The sequence below is a fragment of the Vicugna pacos genome, chromosome 3 (assembly GCF_048564905.1).
Source record: "Vicugna pacos chromosome 3, VicPac4, whole genome shotgun sequence".
NCBI lineage: Eukaryota > Metazoa > Chordata > Mammalia > Artiodactyla > Camelidae > Vicugna > Vicugna pacos.
This window is the reverse complement of record NC_132989.1, coordinates 21277576-21302519: the sequence shown is the minus strand read 5'-3', so window position 1 is coordinate 21302519 and position 24944 is coordinate 21277576. Positions and strand designations below refer to the sequence as shown.

The 24944-nt window shown below is 45.3% G+C and overlaps 2 long non-coding RNA genes across 2 annotated transcripts in view; one reads left to right on the top strand and one right to left on the bottom strand.

Moving 5' to 3' along the window:
• Positions 1-23397, top strand: part of LOC140689425 (uncharacterized) — a 41835-nt gene extending 18438 nt beyond the window's left edge. Inside the window, exon 2 of the long non-coding RNA XR_012064358.1 lies at positions 22878-23397. This is a non-coding gene — a long non-coding RNA (uncharacterized lncRNA). The remainder of the gene's footprint in view (positions 1-22877) is intronic.
• Positions 6042-8707, bottom strand: LOC140689424 (uncharacterized). Its single transcript, XR_012064356.1, has 2 exons — positions 8613-8707; positions 6042-6389 (listed from the first exon to the last, which is right to left on the bottom strand). It is a non-coding gene; the product is annotated as an uncharacterized lncRNA (long non-coding RNA).
• Positions 23398-24944: the final 1547 nt, after the last annotated feature.

Below are 24944 nucleotides of genomic sequence, written 5' to 3'. Positions count from 1 at the left end.
TTAAATATGTGATTTCATGGACACATTGCTTAGCATGGAGCCAAGTTATAAAGATAAATCAATTTTCAGAAAAGTATTAAGTATGTAATAGGACAGGTGATCCACAGGTATGACAAAAAGTATGAAGGTGGAGATGAGTGACTGTGGTTTAGAAAACTGTTGAACCGTGCATCTGACAGGTGAGGAAACCACGGCCCCGAAATGCGTGTCACCTGCTCACAGTCAGACTTCCTCAGAGTCAGGACCAGATTATCAAAGTTCCCTGGTTCCTGACCCAGTACTCATTCCCCTAACCTGCTCGTCCCTCTTGTAAGGAGAGAGAGTGATCTCAAGGCCATGTAGCCTAGTCCTAGGTTCAAAGTCAAATGCATTTGCAGAAATCGCCTGCAGTTTGCCCAGACCACAAAGTCCGTAATAGGACCAGGCTCCAGGAAATCTGAGTTAAGGGAAAGGAACCAACCTTCTAAGGAAGGAGCGAGCACCAAGGTCTTGGTAACTCTCCTCATGTGAAATCTCTCAGGGGGAGGAGGACAGAATTAGAACAGACAGCTGGTTTCCCCATCCCTGTCCCCCATCCCTCCAGAAGATTAAACATGGCCTCTAAGTCAAGGCACCAGAAGACAGGAGGGGCCGTGTGAGCAGTCTACCTCCATACAGGTTGAGGTCATCGAGAGGGCTCTGGTTATTCACAGAAATAGCTTCAGGCAGCTGGAGATGTGTCAGGGCACAGCTTCCAGATGACTGTCATCTTTTAATCTTCACGCATCCCGTAGAGAGACCCAGAGGAGGCAACTCAGTTAGGATTCTAGCCTTTGCTGAGCCCCGCAGCGCTGCGAGTGAAAAGGGCAGGCATTGGAAAGGCAAGCACGGACTTGAACTTCTTCAGCTGGAATATGTAACTGCCGGTGGGAGAGCAGGTCCATGTTACCCTTTGTCTTCCCTGAATGGAATCTGCTGTCCCTTGCTGAGGTGTCCCCAACCTCTGCAGTCTGGGAGCCATTCGTTCTTCCTCTGTGTCACCCTCAGGGGGTTGGGCTAGTGTGGGACCTGCTGAGCCCCTCCCCTGAAGGAAGTCTCAGGAATCCAAGCACGTGACCCCCATATAACCTCAAAGTAGGTGTAGGGGGGTGTACCGTGTGTAAGTTGTCCCAGTCAGCCTTACGGGAGCTCTGCACGGAGGAGGACAGTGTTTCATCCTGGGTAAACCAGAGTCTCTGCGTGAACTCCTCCAGCCAACTTCCTGTCCTTGCTCTGGTCCCTGGGAACCGGAGCCCTCAGAATTTGAGAGTGGGATAAGTTAAACCAGTTAACTACTGTTCCAAGGCTTTCTCCTATCCTTTGCAGGCTCAGGATGAAGATTCTTTTGTTTAGCAAAGCTCCTTAATGTGTTTTTAGAATATGCTGGGGTTGGCACAGGAACCTGATTTGAGTGGAGGCGGACAGCTGAATACCTCTGCAGCAGAAAGTAACAAAGAATTTGCCGGTGGCTGCTGGGAACTGGGGGCAGGGCATGAGGTCAGGAGGGAGGGAAACCAGATAAGATCTCTAGTGTGAGCTCTAAGGATAGAAGACAGTGAGAATCAGCCCACAAGTTGGTCTTGTTCTGAGCTACAAAATGTTCCCCATCCATCACCCCCAGACCTTCAGTAAACCTGCTGTACACAATCTCCCAGTGCTGGTGGTGATTTGGGCTCATGCATGAAATGGGTGGGGCTCTACATGAGGGCGACACAGGGTGAGGCGGGCAGAGAAGCCCCCAGAACAGAGGGTGACCTTAAGAGCTGGGATGGAACTGAGGAAAAAGCCCCAAGGCTGCCTCTCTGAAACAGAAGTGAGACCATAAAAGTAAGAAAGCAGATGTAGGGGTGGAGTGGAGTGGGGACGAGGGCATAGCAGGGGCACCCAGTGCCATGGGCCTCACTCTGTAAGAACGGTCTAGACCTGGGGTGGTCTGTTCCTTCCACTGGAAACTTGGGAGTCTCCTTGTCAGGACTCTGATCCTGTCCTTGACCTTCAATGGTCAGTCCAGGCCTGGGAACCTCCCACCTGGCCCAACGAGCCTCTTCCCTTGGCATTTTGGTCTTGAAATAGGAGAGTGCTTGAGATCAGGCTGTCTTCAATGACTGAGGCTGTGAAAAGTAGAATTCATAGGATCTGTCAGCAGCCACGCCTCCTGCCTTGTAAAGAGAAGCCACTGCAAGGAGAAAGAAGGATGCTGATGATGAAGGAGAGGGGCACGAGATGGGGGTGGAGTCCTGATGACTTTTGGGCCTCACCTCCCCAGCTGCGTCACTGCCTTAAGAACACTCCTCCCTAAGTTTGGTCTCTGCCACTTGCACCCCAAAGTGGTCACTGGACACCAAGCACCATCTCCTCAACCCTCATTTGGTGTATCCCTCCCTCTCCAAGTGGGGAGCTTAGATGAGCACAGGGGAAGACATCCAGCCCTGGGTCAGCGCCCCTCAGTTCCTTTATCTGCACCACACTTACCACTACAGCAAATTATGTTTATTTGTATGTTTTCCTGTTTATTTATACCCCCTCTCTCCTGGAGAAATGTAAAGTTCCATTCTGTCTTGTTTGACGTGGTGTCCCTAGTGCTTGGAACCAAGTAGATGCTCATAAGTCATTTAATGAATAAATGACTGAACAAAGAAATCAGGCTTGAAGTCAGGCCACGGTAAACCTCAGACAAGGTCACAATTGCAGCAGATTTGTGCCAGACACTAAGTTCCGGATGTTTGAAAATTTGTGTGTCCAAGCTCCCTGAGCATCAGGTGAGTGAGTGTGCCGGGACGAGGCTGGATAACACAATCAGTGCTCCCTAAACCACAGATAAAGAGCCAGAGGCTGGGTATGACAAATGGGCTCTTGAGAGGAGAAATTCAATGCAGATTACAAAGGTTTCCGGCAGGACTAGCGAACTGAAAGGCAGCTGTAATTAGAAGGCGGAGGCATTCAGAGCTGCCTGGAGGTCACAGGGGCTGGGCTGGCGGGCTGGGGCGCTCAGACAGGAAATGGACACGGAGGCACTGCAGTTCGGGGCTGACATAATTGGACAGCGATCGGCAGCCAGTTGTCATGGTAGCAGCCAATCCGAGGGGCCTCTTCTGTGGCGATGAGTCAAGGTTTCTAAAGAAGAGGCTGAAAAAGCTGCCTTTGTTCCCACTCTGAGCGAGTTGCCGTCAGATCCCTGCGGGGGTGATGCGGCTTAGGGCCTGAGCCAACAAGTGCTGACCACTGTGGTCAAGATGGGGCCACGTGAGGACCCCAGGGGGCTGGCTGGGGCTGGAGAAGCTCACTGTGGTCATTCCCTGTAGCTCCTTTTACCTCCCGATATAGAGCAGTGGCCAACGGCTTGGGTTTCAGAGTCTCAGGGTGCAGGGTACAGATCGATGTGTGGCCTCTTAGCAGCCGTGTGACCCTCAGGAATGAGGGAGCCTCAGTGTCCTTTCCTGTAAAGAGGGACTATACTGCCTTTTCTCCAGGGTGGTTGTAAGGATTGAGACAAGTGATGAGTGTCACACACTCCCTTAGTGACTGGTAGATACTACTGTCACTCTTTAAACAAATGACACAAACTGCTTCTCAGCAGCTCTCCCAAAGGGTGCTTAGCTCCTGGGGAGTAAAAGCCAGGTGTTGCTTCTTTAGGAATATGAAAAAGGCCGCCAGCAGAGCCTCAAAAAAACAAAAAAAAACCCCCAAAAAACCCAGGAGGCGACCAGTTAGATCAACAAAGTGATATTTAAAAAGCAAACATTCTTAAGGCAGTCTTGAGAGCAGTGAGCCATCAGAGAGCCCTTCTCCTTTGTTCTTCCGGCCAATTTGTGGGCCTGGACAGGATACAAAGATGAGGCCATCCCTCCCCTCGCCTTCCACAGCAGGAGAGAGAAAACAGAGGAGAAGGCTCTGAAGGGAGTGCTTCCTCAGATGTTCAAGGGAGGTGGGGGCGAGGGGCAGAGGAGGTGTTTTGCTTAGAGACTAGGACAGGCCAGAGGCAGACAGAGGCAGGGCGTGACTGGGGACTGACCCCCACCCTCCGCCCTCCCCAGAAGACGTGCTGAGAGATGCAGACATTCCTATTTGGACTCTGGCGCAGTCCTCTGTTGCTATGGCAACTCAGTGGGCTCTCTTGTGGGTGGAAGAAGGCATCCGCTGTGTGGAAATCAGCATTGGAGGCAGCAGCTCTGCCCTTTTGCTGCGAGAGTCCAGGCATTTCTGAGTGATGGAGAGACGTTCCCTCTCCCATCTTGGGAAACTGGAGGAGGCTCCTGGGGCTTCAGGGCTGTCACTCCTGTTCCAGTCTACACCTGTCTCACAGTGAGGAACCAAGCTCCTATGTGGAGAGAGAGCTCCCTGGGGACCTCTCCCTTGGAGCGTCTTCCCAGATCACAGCTTCCCCAGGAGGTGTCCTTTTCATTTTCCTGGTTGACGTGTTCATTCGTTTGCTCATTCATTCAACAAGTATATACTGTGAGCCTACTATGTGAGGCACTGGGGGGGGGCAGAACAGTGGACCAGACAAGATAGACAGAGCCCCCGCCCTCAGGGAGCTCACAGTTTTGGGGGGAGAAGTCAGTAAACAGATGAGTAGAGAGAAACTCGGAAGGTGGTAAATAGGGTGGGATGATGCCGAGAAACTGGAGAGAGTGGGTGGTCAGGGAAGGTCTTTCTGCGCCGAAACTGGCAAGCTAAGAAGGAGCCAGGGAATTGCTGCGGGTGTGAGGGGTGTTCCAGGGACGTGGATATGGAGGAGAAAGGAGGGGAGTTGGTGAGGACAGCAGGAAGTGAAGCTGGAGAGGCAGCATTGGAGTTCGGCCTCGCCAAGGAGTCTGGATTTTACTCTAAAGGCAATAGGAAGCACTGATGGGTTTTACGCAGGAGAGGAAACTGACCTGTCTTTCTAAATGGCTCTGCTAGTCTGCTGGACGAGGGACTGGGGGAAGCAGGGCAGCCAGCAGAGAGACTGCTGGGGTGGCCCAGGCGCATGGGCTTGGCCTGGTGGCTGTGTAGAAAACTTGCAGGGCTTTCTGGGGGGCTGAGGGTGGGGGATGATGGAAAGGTGGGTTCACAGATGACTCCCAAGTGTCTGCCTTGAGCGGGGGAGGTGCAGCTGCCATCTGTGAAGGGAGGGGTGGCAGAGTGCAAAGGGGAGGGTTGCACTGAATCTCAGTATCACAGCCGCAGGAAGGGCATTTAAGTTGCCCCGGAACTTCTTTCTCCATCACCACGTGACCCCTGAGAACTAGTGCATTTCATAAGTAACATCTCCAAGGAACTGGGCTGAGAGGAAGCTTTCCTAGGGTGGTGGCAGAACTTAGGGCAATAACAGCTCTCTTGAGAGGTGAAGGCCTTGACAGGTCATGTCCTGGCGTGAGCGGTGGCGTCCTCACGGATACCTAGAACTAATGTACCAGGGACTGTGCTTAGTGCTTCTGATGTGACCGCTGTCACTTATTGAGAAACTGGAGCTGAGAGGGGCCGAGTCTCATACTAAAGGCCACACAGGCAGCAGTAGCAGAGCCTGGATTTGAATAGATGGGGCCTGTCAAGCGCTCTGCAAGACCAAGTGAGGTCAACTGCTGGGCTGAATAAGAATAAAGGAAAGGGAATTGAGGAGCTGTTCCCTGGACAGTGAAATTGGAAGAAATCTGGGGAGATGGCAGAGGGCTCTTGGGAGAGGGGAGGTGACCTGGCAGGTTGCCATGAGGCCAGGGTCTGAGAAGTTTGGCCCGCAGCTCCCCACCAGGGTACAGTGGTCAAGGAGGGGTTCGGAAGCGTGGTGCCTGCTATTCATCATGACGTTTTCTGTCCGGCACTATGTTGTGACACCTCTCCTTTACCCACAGACCTCAGAAAACGTTGATGTTTGGGAGAATTAAAGAAGGAACAGCAGTGGTGATGAATATGGAGAGAGGTGTGAGAACAGAGAGGCCAACAGCAGATTCAGGAACAGGATGGGGACAGGAAGTGACCAGGACAACGTAAGCAATCCTGGCATCTGCAGAAATCCTGGGGAGGGAGATGGCCTTGCCGTAGGTTGTGAAGCAGGAAAAGCAGCCATTTTATTTGGTTATCGAAGGAAAAGATAATATCTGAAGAGTGGGAGATTGGGGAAATCAAGCCGCTCATGATTTTATAACATCACAAATTGAGGAGCAGAGCTTGTCCAGAAAGAAGCCCAGGGGATGCAAACTTGCATGTGAGTCAGTGCAATTAACCATCAGCAGTTCGCTCGCGGGGGCTGGTGGTGGCAGCACCCTGAAGCCTGTGTTAAAGCACATGCCAGTTTTTGCCCTACATCACTCCCCCGAAGGCCCCTCTCTCTCCCATCGGTGTTGCCGTACTGCTTTATTCAACCGGAGGCTGGGGAGGAAGAGGACAGGGACCTAGAAGGGGGAAGAGTGAGGAAAGGGCTCTCCTGACACGTCCTTCATGCTCACCGTTCTCCGCCCCCAATCCCTGATGACAGTGCAAATGGTGTTTTATGTGTTTTTTTTAGAGTTTGCACTATCCTGTGGATTTGCATGCCTCTTTTTGTTTGTGAACACTCTGTCAGTCTTAGGTCACAATCTCTAAGGGTACATACACAGCAGCCCTGTACCACTTACCATGTCACTGCCTAGTGGAGATCCCTGAACTTTCTTTTTGGAAGGTAATTTGAGAGTATCTCTTCACACTTTAAACGTGCATATGCTTTACTTCAAAAAAATTCCTCTTTTCTATCTTAGAGGAATTATTTTTACCTGTGCCTAGTTTTTGTATACAGCGTGGGGGTGTAATAACAAAAAATCATGAATAACCTAAACGTTCATCAAGGGGAAAGTTGTTACATAAACTATGGTGCATCCATACAGTGGAGCCGTAATATGGTTACAGAGAACAAAGGTCTATAGACCCTGAAATGGAAATAAGGCCAGGACAAAGTGTTAAATGAGAAGAGCAAGTTGTAGAGTCCATAGACTGTGATCCCGTGTAGGGAAACAAGAGAAACGACCTTCCCCACAAAGCAAAAGGCTCAGGATGCACAAAATGCCAAATTGGCTGTAGAGGGTACTTCTGAGGAGAGCGTGGATATTGTTTGGCCTTTTTTCCAGCAGAAATTTATTTGTGTTGTTGGGGCCCAGGGTAGGCTACCTTCAAATGTGCCTCAATGGCATACTGATGATTTGGAATTAAAGTTACTTAAGAAACAGCCAAAGCCAGAGGGGACACCCTGCCTCTCTGTCTCCTTGAAAGCAGGAAGTAAATCTCTCCTGTGAAAGGTGCCCTCCCTGCACCTGGAGGCAGAAGGACTCCCTTATCGCCAAAGATAGGGATTCAGACCAAGGAGCCTATATAAACAAATCTTGTTACTTCTTTCATTTCCTACTCCAAGCACAAACTCTAGATTCCTCACTAATTGGTCACCCAAAACCTAGGTTTCTTTGTCCTGTCAACTCCTCACATGGCTGCTTTGGCCACTTCTGAGGTCCCGTTTCTATGGGACCTCCTTGTGCATGAATTAAAATGTGTTTCTTTTCCTCCTGTCGTGTGTCAATTTTATTATTAGTCCAGCCACGAGAACTCAGGGAGGGTAGAAAGGGAAATTTCCCCCTCCCCAACAGTGTATTTCCTGTGTAATTAAAAATGATGAAAAAGCTCTAAAAATAAACAAGTGTCCCTGAGTGATGGGCAGAGGAGGGCTGGTGCTGATCACCTCACCCCGGTGGGCGCTGTTGTACCCAGACCTGCCCCAGCATCTCCAGATGACGAGCTCCAGGATCAGCCTAAGTGCGGGCCCAGTTCCCCAGCCCCAAGTCAGATGGTTTCGGCCCATGAAAAATCCCAAGGTCACAGCCCTGTCACAGTTCATGATGGTCACATGCAATGATGCTGGGCCTTAAGATAAATGGTTGAGTGAAAAAGCAAGGTGGGGGGACAAAAAGCAAGGCACAGGACGTTGTGAATAGAATTCCACTGCTTGAATTAAAATAAAAACTGCTACTATGCAGACTTGTGTATGCATAGACTATTTCTGGTAACAGTGATTGCTTCTGGAAAGGGTAACAGGGTGGCTGAAAGACAGAAGTGACAAAGAGCCTTTCTTACAGACACACTTGTGAAATGTGTGTTGCCTAACTTAAAATAAGTACGCTTTAAAAAATTAAAGTACATATATATATATATATATATAGCCATCAGGGGAAAGCTATGAGAAAGGACCCTTTTCCAAATTGTGAGAGACATTGTTGAGGGATGTCTCCTTGACTTAGGGAACCTAGGGGCCACCGCTAAGATGATATTGACATGCAGGCTACTGTCTTAGGTAATGACTCAGTTTCTCTTGATGCACCTCCGAATGCCCTTTTGGTGATCCAGAAATCATCTTGGTGCTGTGATAGAGCACCTCTGCAGGCATCTTGTTTCTTAGTTTCCTCTTGAAGTTTTTAGGATAACAAAATGCTAATTTATTATATTTTACACTTTAGTTGGTTCATACCACAGGATTTTTTTAAATAATTTTGTTTCTCTTTTTCTTTTTTTTTAATGGAGGTACTGGGGATTGAACCCAGGACCTCACGCGTGCTAAGCATGTGCTCTACCACTGGGCTATTTCTCTCCCCCTATACCATTGGATTGAAGTTTCCAAAATTGTAGCTTCCTGTTGTTGCCTGCCCGGGAAGCGTATGGTACACCCAGCCATTCCAGTGCCTTTGCGGAATGAGGCAGGACCTAAATAAAGATACATGAATAAATACGTATACCCTGCTGTGTATCAAATGGAGCCTATACTACTATCGTGTTCCAGTTTCAATATCGTAAAACACCCTCCTTTGCAAGGGTGTACATGCATACATGCACACACGCATGTTTCTCATAAGTAAGTGCTCTTCCCACAGGGTTCCAAGGACAACGGGAAGCTGTTAAAAGCTTTTGAGCAAAGGAGTGACCCAGTCAAATTTGCATTATTAAAAGGTCTCTGCCTACAGTGTGGAAAATGGAAGGGAGGCCAGAGTGGGTGAGGGGAGAAGAGGTGGGAGGGGAGGCTGCCGCAGTGGTCTAGGCTGGAAGTGATGGCGGTTGATGGTGAGAGGGTGGGCGTGGTGAGATAATAAACGTGCTTTGTGATTTGTAAACGCTTTCCGCGGGGACTCACTGTGCCCACCCTGTGTCAGCCCTCTACAGCTCCACCCCACACTCTGGTCCAGGCAGAGGTGACAGGCTCTCCTTAGGAACAGCTGAGGAGAGACGAGGAAGAGCGGCTCACGTTGCCTCGGCTCCTGATGGGAGGAGGAAACTTGAGTCGTGCTGGAGCCCTGAGCTGCTCAGAGTGCAGACCTCTAATGAGTCCCTGAAGAGGGGCTTGTGGAAGTGATCGCAGGTGAAGGCAGAGTGAGACAGAATTTCATGCAGAGAGGCAGGACCATCCCCTTTTTTCCTTGCGTTTACTTCACCTCAGCTCAGCTCTCTTCTTCGGGAGACAAGCTTTGCTGGAGCTGCTGTGCTACAGACATGTGACACCCCGGCCTGAGTAAGAGGGATGTGCCTGAGGCTTAGCACTTAACCTCTTTGGACCTCAGTTTCTGCATCTGTAAAATGGTGATTATCATCCCTCTTGTGGAATTTAACATGAAAAATTATGAAATGCTGTTCTTGCAACAAAGAAAGCCACAGCCTTGTAAAATGATGTTTCAGGCTGTTTTCCAGGTGCCACTCTGATGAGTGAGGAGGAGGAAGAGTAGGTGGGGCTCTAGACCTCTCCCTTCCCTGTTTCAAGGCAGCCCAAAGGGTTCTGGTGCTAAAACAGTTTTAAAATCTCTATTGCGCAGCATTCTTATTGGGCATTCAGATACCTGCCCTAACCCAGGGGTGGCAAATAAATCAACCACCATAACAGAATCTTTTGCCTGTGGCAGACATCACTAATCAATCACAGGTTTCTAATGAACCTTAGTAAAGCCTCAGAAGTATTTGTAATGTAACACTTCTAGCAGCCGGTTCCACAGTGGGCATGTGAGATGAAATCAATTTTCTACTCTTTTTTGACTTTTCATTGTAGGTTGACCTTGAGTGTTCAACTGAATTGAGGACAACAGTTGCTCTAAAACTTCATTTGGATAAAGAAGTTTTAAAGCAAGGCTGGAATCTTTGCTTTTGTCTTAGTCACTTTGGGCAGCTATACAACTGCTTAGTCAAACTAAGATACTGTAGACTGGGTGACTTAAACAACAAACATTTCTCACAGTTCTGGAGGCTGCAAGTCCAAGACCAGGGTTCCAGAATGGTCCGGCTCTCTTCTTGGCTTACAGATGCAGTATTCTCATATGACAGAGACAGAGGTGTACCTCTCATGATTCTTCTTATAAGGGCACTAATCCCTTCATGAGGGCTCCACCCTCATGACCTCATTACTTCCCAAAGGCCCCACCTCCAGGTAACATCTCACTGGGGATTAGAGCTTCAACATATGAATTGGTGGTTGTGGGGGAGGACACAAACATTCAGTCCCTAGCAGCTTTCATACCTTGCTTTACCAACATATATATTAGAAAATAAGAGCTGTTACTTTTGGTCAATTACGGACTGTCCTTCACCCTAGTATGGCCCACCCTCCTCTTGTTTTATGCGTGCAAATCATACTCATCATTTAAATCCTAATTCAGATGCCACCTAGTTACCTCCTCCACGAAGCTGAATTTTCTTCTCGGAATTTTCACAACATTCTATCTGTTTTGCTTATGACATTTCACACCTTGTCATAGTGGTTTTTTTCTGTAAATGCTTTATGTTTCCGTCTAGACAGTGAGCTCTGTCTTCATACACATTTGCATTGCTCCAGAGTAGCCTAGTAGTTACTGAGTAAATATTTGCTGAAAGAATGCATCTACATGAGATAATCCAAGTACTAGCCCAAAAGGCTATTTCGTTTTGTTAAACTACAAACTGAAGCGTCCTTGGGCTCTGGTGGTGAATTGAAAGTAGTTGCTAACATGTAAATTGTAGGAAGATAGGTGGGCTTTGTGTTATTCATGTTTCACTGATGCCTAGAACAGTGCCTGGCGTACAGTAGGCCCTCAGTTTATTTCAGTTGAATGAACAGAAGAATGAATGAATAAATAAATCATGGTTTGAGAAAAATGTGGTAGCCTGGCAATGACTTCTCTTGTGTTTATCTCACATGAGGTAAGGCATTAAATGATTAACAGGGTCTGGCCACTTTTGAGACCAGCTGGACAATTGCCTGCTCATTTCTATGGAAACTTGAACATTTCACATTTTTCCAAACAGTTGAGTTCGGTGGGTGGGGAGGCTGTTATGTGGCTGAGATGTGACTTTCACCTCTAACTGGGAATTTACTTAATCTTACCTGGTGGAATTCTGAGTAGATAAGTTCCTTTAAAGGATGAAACTCTTCTGCATATTTTTCAATTTATATTTGTTATCAAAATAGCTCCTGAAATTCTATTATTTACCCTGTGTTTGGCAAATAAAGATTTCTGTCTTCTAGGGCCATTCTGCCAAGAAGGCTACTGTCGAATTTTTCAATTTCTCTTTGCTCTGGGCAATTGTTTGATGGTTTGCTATCAAGCAAGACTGTCCTCTAGTTTGCTGCTTTGCTTTACTTTAGGTTGCGCACTTACTGATGGAGAAATCCGCAGTTAGACTGAGGTGGTAATATTCCTAACCTCCAGGCAAAATATATTTTTGAGGAGGGAGGGGAGGTTAACCTCCAGGCACAATACTGACATCAGAGGTGGCTTTTTAAAACCGGATGTTGTAATCCACTCTTTGACACATAGTAGGTGCTTGAATAAACATCAGAGCCTTGCCGTTAGTCATTTGACAAATATTTATCCAATGCCTGCCCTCCATCTGAAGTTACTGGTATTAAATACAGGTTCGGAGAACATGACTGGTGTGGTCTCAGAGTCAAGTGGGCTAATTAATGTGGGTATGCTGTTATTTTCTTGTCTGGCCTAGTGCTGCCAAATGGCTCCATAGAAGCCATAAAACTAAAGAGAGCTTAACCTTCCTTTAACATTTGTTATCAACAGGGGCTCAGTACTGTGCTATAAAGGCCTGAGTAGAGATTTCCTGGGGCCCTTTGTCAATTCAAACTAGTATATAACCATTAACTAGTTGATCCAAATGGGCCCTCAGGGAGGCCTGGTAGCGCCATTATCTTTACATCGCTGGGAGCCAGGTGGCTTGCTCAAGGCCGCAGAGTAAGGTACAGAGCTGCCTTACAATGGCAGCGGAGACTGGAGCCCAGTCCTTCTGTGGCAGGATTGGTCAACTGCCCTCTTCCCAGACATTTGCACATCTGTTTTTATTTATTTTTTTCATTCTTAGTTTTTATAGAAGTATAGTTGATTTACAATGTTAGTTTCAGGTGTCCGGCAAAGCAATTCAGTTATACATATACATACATACATATATATATAATTTCAGTTTCTTTTCCATTATGGCTCATTACAAGAAATTGAATATAGTTCCCTGTGCTATACAGTAGGTCCTTGTTGTTTATCTATTTAATATATAGTAACGTGAATCTGTTAGTCCCAAATTCCTAATCTATCCCATTCCCCCACCCCGTTTCCCTCTGGTAACCGCAGTTTGTTTTCTGCGTCTGTGAGTCTATTTCTGGTTATGTATCTATCTTCATTGTTCCCACGGAAGAGGAGGTTCATTTTGCCACCTTCTAGTCCTGCCCACTGGTGACCTCATTCCGACTGTCCTCGCTTCTCAGACACCCTGCCTCAGAGATGCCCTTTGGTGAAACTGCTGGCCCCTGAAAGCAAGACTTGATGGCCTTTTGTTCCAAAAATCATGCTCAGGTGCTGTGCAGACATCAACAGCTGAAGCTGTGGAGTCAGGCAATTTGGGCACAAACCTTGGCTTTGTTGCGCGGTAGCCGTATGACTTCAGACAAGGCACTTAACCTTCCTCAAACCTGTTTCCTCCTCTGTAAAGTGGGGGTGTGTTAATAACAGTACTTACGTATGGTGACGTTGTAGAAATTAAATGACATCATGTCTGTAAATACTTAGCATACAACTGGGTGTATAATACTTGCTACCTAATTATTAGGCCACTTTTACAAACTGCCTCCAGGCAGAAAAATAAGAGGCTTCTAAGTCACATCCAGTCTCTTCAACTAAACGCGCCTGACAGATCCATAGATAGAAGAGAAACCACCCTGTCAAAGTGGCATGGAGCCAATCTGACCTATATACATCTGTGTTGGCTAAAACTTGAGGAGAAGTATTGAAGAAGGAGTATACCTTATGGTGCCCAGATGCAGCAGATTGAGGAGAAAGCAGACACACTTTGGAGAGATGCATTTATTACCATTAGGAGGCTGAACTGACGTACAGCTGAGCAACCAGTATCCTGACATTTATCTGTTTTCCTGATGCTTTAAGGGCTCTATCTGAAACCAGTCTAATGACCTTCCTACCAAGGCTGAACAATTTGCTGATGGGGCTGCAGGGTGCTGTGGGCCTTTGTGTATGTGTGTGTGTGTGTGTGTGTGTGTGTGTGGCTTTCATTTCACTTCTGGAATAAAGGAAGTGCAAAAACATTAAGTCTGAATCCATCAAAGAAAGAACTCTGTAATTGCAGTCTGGCAGCAAATGCGCTTGTGCTGTGTGCACTCTGAGAGCCAGTGATGATTAATCCCGCACATTTACCCTGAGCCCAAGAGCAGACATGCAGTCATGACAACCACACCAGGCGAGAGAAGGTTGTGTTTGAGCACTACAGCCTTGGGCCTGCTGTCATGTACACGGGTAGCAGCATCCACCAGCTCTCAGCCCAGAAATCCCGACTTGCACGTCCGCTGTGACAGCCACCAGCCACCAATGGCTATCGAGCATTTGCAACATGGCTAGTTTGAATTGGGGTGTGCTGACAGTGTAAAACGGGCACTGGGTTTTGGAGACTTGATATGTAAAAAAGAATGTAAAACATTTTTGTATTGTGTATGTTAAAGTAATCACATTTGGGATAAGTTGGGTTAAATAAAATATATTATCGAAATTAATCTCATCCTTTTTTTTCGTACTTGAATGGGTCTGCTAGAAAACTGGAAATGGCATATGTGGTTTACATTTGTGTCCTCCTTTATATTTTTATTGATCAAAGCTGCTCTGCAGGTGAGGCAGATGCCTCCTGGGTTTGCCCCCTGGCTCACAGTGATTCTTCTTCTTCGGGTGACTGCCTTTGTCTTGATCTCAGGGTTGAGCGGCCTCCCAGTAGCCATGGTACTGTTCTTTGACCCGAGGATGGATGCTTGACTCTAGGCTGTCAGAGAGCTTCCCTGGGAAGTTGGATTAGGAACAGGTAGTTACGTGGTTACCATGTAACATGGGTGGCCGTGGTTTTCTGCTCCCTGGGTCAGAAAAGCAGATGGAGCTCATCTTCCAAAAGAAGATAAGAATGAAGAGCACGTGTAGGTTTAGAGAGGTAGGGGAGGCCCAGGAGTCCTGCTGGTGTTTGAGTCTGGTTACAAGGCAGATTTGGCCCAGTGAGATTCTCATCCTTGGGTTCTGTCATCCTGCATCCTTATCATAAATACCAGATTTTTTTTCTGACTACCAAAGGAGTCTGAATAAGTCATCCTTCAAATCTACTTTTATTGCCTCAGGTCTAAGCAGAAATAAATTTTCCATAAAGTTCATGGAAGTAAGCTTTAGAGCCACTCACTTGCAAAGGCCCCTTCCAAAGCCCTATTTTATGTTTTTACTTTTGTATTTTTTTTTCTTAAAGAGGGACCCCCAAATTGTCTGCTGTAGACAGTATAAAATGTGGATTTGCCCTGAGTGTGCATTCCTCTCTGTGGTTGCAAATGCAAACCTGGGGTGATTCTGGGAAGACTCTTCCTCCATAACACCAGACTCACAACTACCTTAGGGCTTTGACAAGCCTCCCTCTACCTGTTTTTCCCCCAGACCTTGACAGAGTGGGCTCCTTCTTACGAATCAGGTTTTACTTTCAATGTGACCGCCTGCAAGAGGCCTTCCCTGTATACCCTCCCCGAGGAGCTCTTGTATCTCTATCACACCAGCCTGTTTTATTTTCATGACAGTTTCTTGTTTATTTGCTTAGTGTTCCTGTCCTCCTACTCCTTCTGAAATGAAAGTACCATAAGGGCAGGAATACTGTCTGTCTTCTTCACTCCTGAATTCCCAAGCATCTAGAACAGTGCCTGGCACATTGTAGGCATTCAGTAGACATTTGTTAGGATTGTATTTATTTACCAAATATTTATAAAGTGCTTCTTGTGTGCAGGGGTCATTCTAAGAACTTTACAAATGAATGAATAAATAAAGTTCCTAACTTGCTATTAGGAAATCATGTTCTATGACAGATATTCAATCCTTAATCCCCTCTTACTGGGAAGAAAATTGGAACTCATCAACAAATATTTATTAAGTGATGCCAGTGTTTCAGACCCTGGGCTAAGTACTTGACAAACATTATCTTATTGGACTCTTCCCAGGAACCCTATAAGGTGTGAGCTCACTCGGGACTACAGTTGGTTGCATGTAACTGAATCCTGACAACTGTGGCTTAACCCACTAAAGGTTTATTTTTCTCATGTTAGCATGAAATCTAGAGTATGTAGTCCAGGATTTGGACAGCATCTCCATGAAGTCATCAGGGACCTGGTTTCTTCTGCTCTGTCATTCTTAGTGTGTGGCTCTTTTATAGCGGCAAAGATGGCTACTGCTCCTCTAAATGTCATGTTCTTGCTTCAGGTGGGAATAGGGAGAAGAGTTAAGGGCAAAGAATATACACCAGCTGCGTCTCTCCCTTTTGGTCGGGTATACGCCAATTTTCTTGGAAGCCCCTTGTGATGTCTAAGAAATAGATCAGAGTACTGCTTACATCTCATTGGTCAAACTGGGTCACATGGCTATCCCTAACTGCATGGAAGTCTGGGAGGTGAGTATTTTCAATTGGGCACATTGCTGCCCTGCGTAAAATCCAAGTTCTGTTGGTAAAGAGAAAGAAAGTAGAGATTGCATGGGGAATTAGCTATGTTGACATGACTAGGATCTATTATTGTGTCCAGCACCCTAAAGAGTGACAAAGTCACAGGTACCCTCAGGATTCTGTGTATTCTGGGTAACTGGAAACACCGAATGCACTGACGGTTGTGCAGGATTTTAGATGATTGGATAGGGAAGAAGCTTTTTATTTTACAGATGGAGGAAACAAGGCTGTAAGTGATGAAGTGTTTTGCTCAAGATACAGTGTCTAGAAAAGACTGAGAGGAGGAAGAATTTATAGAACTGAGATTTAAACCCAGGACTATCTGATTCCAAAGCCCGATATCTTAAAAATTGGCCTTCCTGGGACTTAAATATAGTTAAATTGTGATTTTTCTGGAATCAAATAAGCCATCTTTTCCAGTTAGCTTTTCACAGTAATAACAAATACTATTGATTAAGCATTTACTGTATGTGATTTTTATATGCATTATCTCATTTTGAAAATGGCTTTATGTTTTTCATATACATCATGCCTAATCATTATTTTTTTTAATGTTAAATCCCATAAACAAAGAAGCCCTAGCAGTGTGGAAAAAAATGAAGGAAAAAAAAACTCCCCGAAATCCCACCCCCCAGAGAAAACCAAGGTTAATATACTGGTAAACATCTTCCCAAACATCTCTCTTTGCAGATTCACACATAAGGGGCATGTTTACATATCTAAGTGGGAGCAGATATACATACAAGAACCATATGTTCTTCTGTAGACATAAATTGTCCCAGCTGATCATCCCAACAGCTCTGTGGGGTAGCTATATTGTCTCCATTTCATAGGCTTAGAATGATTATGTGACGTGCCCCAGGACACATAGTTAACAAGTGATAAAGTGAAGCTAGTTTCAATTTTACCTGAACCTGTCACCTCAAATCCCCAGCAGAATTAGAACTGACAAAGCAAGTGTCTCCTTCCCTGAATTAAAAAAATAGTCAGACAGACATACAGACAGTCCTACCATCAAGGCATCTTGGAGATAAGAAGGCACGGCTGGCTCAGTGGACTGAGCAGCAGTAGTGAATAACCCATTGTGAATGAAATAAAGTATTTTCAGTGCCTAAGGCTTCTGAGACATTGTGATTCTGAAGTCTATGTGAAGCAGGGCTGCACTGACGTCACCCAGAGCAAGACTACCTGGCCTTGTCCCATGACTGAATTTTCTAAGACTGTCAACGTTTACCGCTTGTGGTGTGTGCAAGTGATATTCACTCTGGTGCATTACAAATGGCTTTTTTTCATGCCACTCCCCAGTCCCCAGCTCTGCGGATGCTTTGCTTTGCAGTTGCATTTGCCGAATGTTGTGAACCAAGCTGAATAATCTTCAGAGCTATAGGAGTTTGAGTGAATTAATGAACTAGGGGTCCCTCCTCTCTTATTGACGAATAGCATATCAGCTGCCAAGGAGCCCGCTGAAGTCTTTAAAAGATGTTTTGGCATTAATAGGGTACAGATTATATGACAGAATATCTGTATGTTGGAAAACCATGCGCTGGTAAAATGAATGAGGTGAATCAGGAAAGAATGCCATGATGTATTATTTAGTAAGAAGGAAAAAAGAAAGATACAGAATATAACGCAGAGCATGATCTCTCTCCGTTTTTCTGTAAATTTTAAAAGATGTGTGTGTGTGTGTGTGTGTGTGTGTATACGGCTTCTTCTTGAAGGACTCATAAAAAATTATTAACAAATAATAGTTGTTACCATTAGGAAGGGCAGGAACAGAAGTTATCACTTATTTTATGCTTTATTTTATATTTTTATACTTTTATATTATTTTATACTTTAAGGTTTGAAATTTCAAACCTTATGCGTGTATTACTATTCTAACGTTATAATAATTATCTGATATCAACAAGAGTGATCTGGGCAATGAAAATAGGGGCCGTTATATGTTTTCCTCTCTGTACTTCTCCATACTTAAAAACATATTCAAGTTTTTGTTTTTTTTTTGAGGCGGGGGCAGTTAATTAGGTTTATTTATTTATGTGTTTAATGGAGGTACTGGGGATTGAAACCAAAACCTTGTGCGTGCTATACCCACCCCTTTCTCAAACTTATTTTTAAAAGATGTTTTCAGAGAGATTTCCTTCCTCCTTAAAAAAAACAAGGGACCCTCTCACCTTATAGACTTTTGGTGATGGCAAAATTTGTGAAACAGCACAAGGGAACACGATCTGGGCAGCAGTGTAACTGAATTCAGTTTGGGGGACAGATTTATTTTTTCTTTTCCAATTTTATTGTAATAACAAGCAGGACTGCCAAACACTGTCCATTAAGTTCAGTGGTTGTGGCTGCCTGCGGTGCTGTGGAGAAGAACCCAGAGGCCACTTGCGGGCTTGGCTGTGACGGGTGAGCCATGGCTGCCCTGGGGGTGAGGGTGGGGGTATGGCGGGCAAGATTCATGTGGGTGGGTGTCGCCAAGGCACATGTTCTCCCCCAAGTTAGTTCCAGCTTCTTCCTAACTCCCAACATGCCAGCCGATCACAGTGTGCTCCCCATAAGATGCCAACATCCCAGAGGGGGAGACCGGGTTTAATGGAAACACGAGAGAACACGAAAACTGATGATGCATGAAATTAGCAGTGAATACTGGGAGACATAAGTCACAGCTCTCTTTGTTCTGGGACAAGGGGGAAATCACCATTATTTCATCCGAATAGGCACTAAAGCCAGAGAAAAACTGCGTAACAACTAATCAAAAGGGCCACCACCCTTTCAGAAGCTGGCTGTGCCACCCCTCACCCTTAGTGAGCTTCTGTGGCCAAGAAAGAGACAGAACTAGGGCTCTGTGCAGGCTGAGAGCAACAATGATTTCATCTCTAGGGTCTCCAGGTCTTTGTGAGGCACCAAGGTAGCCCCTCTGAGGAGGTGACACCTGACCTGATTGCCAAGTAATACAAAGAAGCCAGCCACTGGCACGTACCTACTGCTGCTTCGAGCCTGGGCACCATGGGATTTTTCAGGCACTTCCAGGTAGACGTCACCTCTGGCCTGGGGCATCCGCCAAGGTGTAACCAACAAGGGTCAAAGAGGCTTTTTCCCACAAGGGCCTTTTTGGGCTTCCCTGCAGCTTGTCTTCAGCGTGTCTGGCCAAGTACATGGCTTCTGGTCCACAAAGGTGCTTCTTGCACATTGTCTGCTGCCAGCATTGACTAATCGGACTTGGTGCTGCTTAAAATAGCAGCATTGAACAGTCTGTTTATTCTGTTTCTCCCAGAGCTGCAATTAGCCAACACCGAGGGGTCAGGGAGCCGTGGGAGGAGGACTGGGGGCTTACAGTGCTAGGTCTGTTCCCCTCCACGGCCACCTTTGGGATTTGGTCAAGTCGATTTGATTCAGTATTTCAATCCTTTTTCCTTTGCTTTTGTTTCTATTTTTGTTTCTCAGTACAAACTGCCAGGTATAAAGCAATGGCTCTCCTTTCAAAGCTGGCAGGTGAAGGATATGACCGAACAGGAACATTTGGTTTTCTGCTGTGGATGCCCTCTCTCCTCCCTAAAATGCTGAAGACAGTCTTCTGACTACTCTACCTTAGATAAACCATGATTTGTCCCTTAGAATTGGGTGAAACTGGGGTCTTATAAACAACAGAATGGGGGTAGGTGAGTAGGGGCAGAGGCTAGAAATCTGATTCTAGACACACTTGCTGGCATTCTTTTATTTAACAAATGCAGTATACTTACGGTGCTCCTACCACAAAGATGCCAGTCTCGTTTTGAAGACCTTCGAGTCTCCTAGGGGACTTCGGTCTGTTAAAAAACTATCCGCCTTTGTTTGGCTTCTTTGATTTCTTTTATTGAACCTTGACTGTGGCAATCCTGTTAAGGGCAGGATTAATGGGCAAAACCTATTAAGGGTTTAAGCTAGTTTAAAATTTGAACCTCTGGTACATAAATGAATGAGTGAAGTTACCTGCATCCTATTCTTGCAAAGAAAAAAGCTTAAAAAGTTAGCATTGGTGAGTTTGTACACTGTGCTTCAAGACCACCCACCTTTTTATCACTGTCTTCTTTTTTTTTTTGATGGTTTATAAATATTTGTTAGAATGGAAAGTTGTTTGCTCGCTGTCCTATGAGCATCCATTCAGCTGCCCCTCAACTGGGAAGCTGCATGACCAGCTGCTGTCGTAAATGCCCTGGAAATCTTACAGTTACAGAAGGTCTGCCTTTGCTTAAAATTCCTTATTTCATGCCTCATAGCAACCCATCTCTTCCCACCTTTATACAAAAGGTCTCCGAAATCTGCACCCCAAGCAAGCCATCCATAGATTAAAAACCTATACCCGGTAGTAAAAATGTTGGTCTGGACACATCAAAAACTCAAGTCCACTCCTTCAGCGTCCAGCTAATTCTGCTTAGGGCCTGCCTGCCGTGGATCCTCACTGGATTCCTTTGAGCACCCACCTAGCTAGCCATGTCCTTCACCAGGCTGCAGGTTTCTTAAGTAATTAATTTCCTAATTTACTCTACTTAGCGGTGGTTCAAATTAGCATAGACTGAGAGGATAAGCCTAAGGCCTCCACAAATGAAATTACATTTGCCTTTAAAGAAACAAGGCTAGGGGGAGGGTACAGCTCAGTGGTAGAGCATGTGCTTAGCATGCACGAGGTCCTGGGTTCAACCTCCCGTACCTCTGTTAAAATAAATAAAGTAAATAAATAAAAGAAGCAAGGCTGTGAACAAATAAACTTTTTAATCCTTGGAAAAGATGGCTCACAGGATTGGTATTGCAAAGAAGTACATGACTTTATACAAAAGATAATGTTCCTTTTATCTTTTGGTGAGAAGGGATAAATTGGGAATTCAAATTTTGCACCTCTTGGGGATGATGGAAATGTTAGCTCTCTTGATTGTGGTGGTGATTTCCCTGGAGTATACATCCACCAAAATTCATCAGATTGTACATCTGAAATATGTGTGGTTTACTGTACAGGAATCATACCACAATAAAGATGTTAAAAAAATGCTCTATTTAAAGGAAATGTATTGTTCACACAAAAATATATACATGGTTGTTCATGGCAACATTATTCGTAATAGCCAAAAAGTGGAAATGACCAAAATGTCCATAACTGATGAATGGATAAACCAAGTGTAGTAGAGCCGTGCCATGGAATATTCAACAACAAGAAATGAAGTGTGGATACACACGCTATAATATGGATGAACTTTGAAAACATTATGCTAAGTGAAAAGAGCTTGACACATATTGTATGGATTCCATTTATAATGAAATATCCAGAATAGACAAATCCATAGAGACAGAAAATAGATAATGGTTGCATAGGACTGGAGATTTAGGGGGAATGGGGAGTAACTGCTAATGGATACAGGCTTTCTTTTTGGAGTGATGAAAATGTTCTAAAATTGTTCCACACTGCAAGTATCCTGAAGGCCACTGAATTGTGCATATTAAATTGATGAATTATATGAGAGTTGTATGCCAATAAAGGTGTTCTATTAAAAAAAAAGACATGCATACATTTAAGCTTATGAAAAATTGAGTCATTTCAGGGATGGTTGGGGCAGCTTGCTATCTGTCTCTTGAAGAATCCTATCTCCTTAGTTTATCTGATTTGTATGCTGAGGATTTTGTGAATTAAATTTTCTGCAATGCAGGACTCACGATAAATGAACAGAAAAGTGAAAAAGAATCAGGGATCCAGAAATAAGCACATGTATTTAAGGTGATATTGTGTATAAAGGAGACTTTTAAAATGATTATTCAGCAAATGGTATGAGATGAAGTTAGTTATTAAAAAAAAAAACCCAAAAACCTGAATTCCTACCATACTCTTTGTCCCCAAGTAAATTGAACTGGATCAAAAATGTCTTTTTTGTAAAAAAAAGAAAGCCATAACACTACTTGAAGAAAATATAGGCGAGTGTTTTAATGATCTGCAGGATGAGAAAGATCTTCCTAAATTAAAGCAAGAAGTTAAAAAAAAAAAAAGACACAGCCATATATTTGACTAAATTTTTTTAATGTAAAAAACTTCAATACAGTAAATATCCTTCCTCTCTCCTCTACTCATTCTACTCAAATTTGATCATTTTTTCAGGGTAGAGCTAAAATTGCCCTCCCCTGTGGCATCTTTCCCAACCACCCCAACACATATGACCATTTCTTCCTTTCTCGAACTTCTGCTGGACTTAGTCAAAAATACAGGGATGGAAAGAGGAGGTGGATGGATTGCATTTTACCCACCGATCCCAGACAACTGGCAGTGGTGACTCAGAGCACTGTGTTGAGAAGGATGCTGAGCTGCGTTGACCTCAGTGGGAGGGTTGTGCTGGATTATTGCTGTCTGTCCGAGGCCTGGGGGAGGTAGCACGAGTTATATGGGTTTCCTCTGCCTATGGGCATCCCTTTATAAGTACCTGAAGCCCAGGGACCACGTCTTGCACTTCTTGTTCTTAATGATATGTTTGTGTTGCTACTGTCGTTACTGCTTTTATATTCCCCCAGAATCTCTTGTGGAGCTATGTACAAGAGTGCCCAATAAATACGGTAATGGTGCTATAAAAATACTCTAAAAACAGAACGATGGCATTCTGAAACTAGTGCTTCCCAGGAGCAGAATGGTTCCCAAACACAGAAAATATCCCCGAAGTGACCTCTAGTTTACGGTGTGGGGCCAGGTGGGTGGCAGGGACTGGGTGCCCTGGAAACAGGCACATCTTTACTTTTCTTATTGAAACAAAACCTGTTTACCTTCAAACTATACTCACTGTGTGTGGGCTTTGTTCGTGGGTAGAAAATGGAGGGGTTTGTTGGGACAGAGAAAGCTGGCCATGGAGTTAGAATTAACAATCTATTTACTGAATGAATGAACACAGGAATAAAATAAAAGAACTGAAAACAGCTCTAACAAGACGAGGTGTTCCATGGAGCTCAAGCATCACATGCCCCTGGCAAGAAGCTAGCAGTCGTGTCTTTATATTAAAACCAACTCCAGGTTAACACAGCGGCTGAGACTCAGTTTGGAGGTCCACTCACAGCTGAACAAGGCTCTCTCCCAGTCTCCTCAGTTCTGTCTTCAAGTTGAAACTCATGCCTACTCATTCCAGCACACTGCATCCCTGCCTGAGGACTCCTTTTAGCAGTGGTGCTCATTTCGTCTCAGCTCACCCACGGAAAGCCCAGGCCAGGAAAACTCCCTGGGTCTCTGTGGTTGGAAGATCTGTGTCTGCAGAGGTATCGCTGGAGAAGTCATCCCTCGCACTTGCTGCAATTTTGAAATGCGGGGAACACGTGCACAGAGGCGTGTGATAGTTCCTGGTATTTGCAGTTTACAAAGTCCTTTTACACACCCAGTCCCATTTAGTTGATCTTCAGGAAATAAAAGTAAGCCAGAGACCACATCTTTTTCCTTGAAATCTATCTGCTTTGGAAGAGCAATTTTTGCCAAAATTCATACGGAAGGGTTTTTTTTTTTTTTTTTTTTTCCTGCTGGCAAGAGACACTTTTCTCCCTACCCTGATAAGGACTCCAGGTGGGAGGAAGGCTTATCTTTAGGCTGCTGGCTAGGTTAGTAAGGAAGGACTACACCCTGGGCAGTGATGTCTGTGTTTTGGAAGGGAGAAGGGAGTGACATTTTTAGGCTGCAAGCCTCTTCTGGGAGAGCTGAGGACAGATCTATTTTTGGAAGCGTTCTCTGCCACCCACAAAGAGCTCAAAAGGTAACTAAGCACCTGGCGGGTTTCCTGTGGGGAAAGTTGTTCAGGTCTGGAGGGCTTCTGCGTGTTCTGAGTCATGAAGTTTGACTTCGTCATCACTGATGCAGAGAGGACACAATATGCCCCCACCCCCACCCCGCCCCCGGCCTTGTTTTGAATCATATTTGGTTGCGTGATGACAGTACACTAGGGGACGGCATGAATTCTCAAGTCATAAAAGACTGGGCTGCAGATTCACAGAGAACAGGAGGCCAGGGTGATGTGTTAACCCAAAATTGCAGATGGCGTACTTCAAGGATGGAAGGAACCTTGTGTTAGGTGTCAGCTCTGCCACTTCCTGGCTGTGAGATCATTGGCTTGGGACTTAAACTCTCTGAGCTCACTTACCTCATCTGTAAAGCGAAGGATCAAATAAAATGATTTCTAAAGTCCTTTTAGCCCCAATTTTCTATGACACATACACACAGGCGAGATACTTAACTTTCATGTCACTTGTTCCCTCATCCATAGAACAGAGATCGAAATGGACTCTGTCTCGTGTATCTACTGTGAGTGGTAAAACAAAAAAAGATAATAAATGTAAATTACTTGGCACAGCCCCCCGCATAAAGTAAGTGCTCAGTGTGTGTGAGTTATTAAAGCACTGTTCTTGGGGCCAGTGCCATCAGAGGCACCTTTGTTGGGGCAGTGGACAATGAAAGGTGTGCCTTCAAACTTTTTATGGTGACAAACATCAGTGGGATTTTAAGCTGGTATTCTGGATGATGTGTAGATGAGGATACTGTCCATCCTTGCGTACAGAGTGACAAAGGCTTAACAGGTAAAGGAAAAACAAGGCAAGAGGATGTTTGGTGTTTCAACAACGCAGCTTCCACTCAGCCCACCACCACGTGAGTACCCAGTTACACAATTTAAAATCAAAATCTGGGGTTTTGCATCCTATTTTGTCACAACCAACTCTGGGAAAGGCCAGTGTTCCCAGGATGCTTTCTCACCTAGTATCCCCGCCCTGTTACAGCACCGCTGACTCGAGGGAAGGAACTGGCACCCGGGAGGGGGAGGGGCTTGTCTTTGCTCCATCTATGGCCTTTAGTTACTGAAGATGTGGTGATGAGGGTGAGACCTGTGAGAGAGGAGTTCCTGAATGATTTGGCCAGGGTGTCAGCACTGCTTAAAAACTAAGGTATTATTTCCAGGTATGGAATCTCATTGAGAACTAGAGATTCT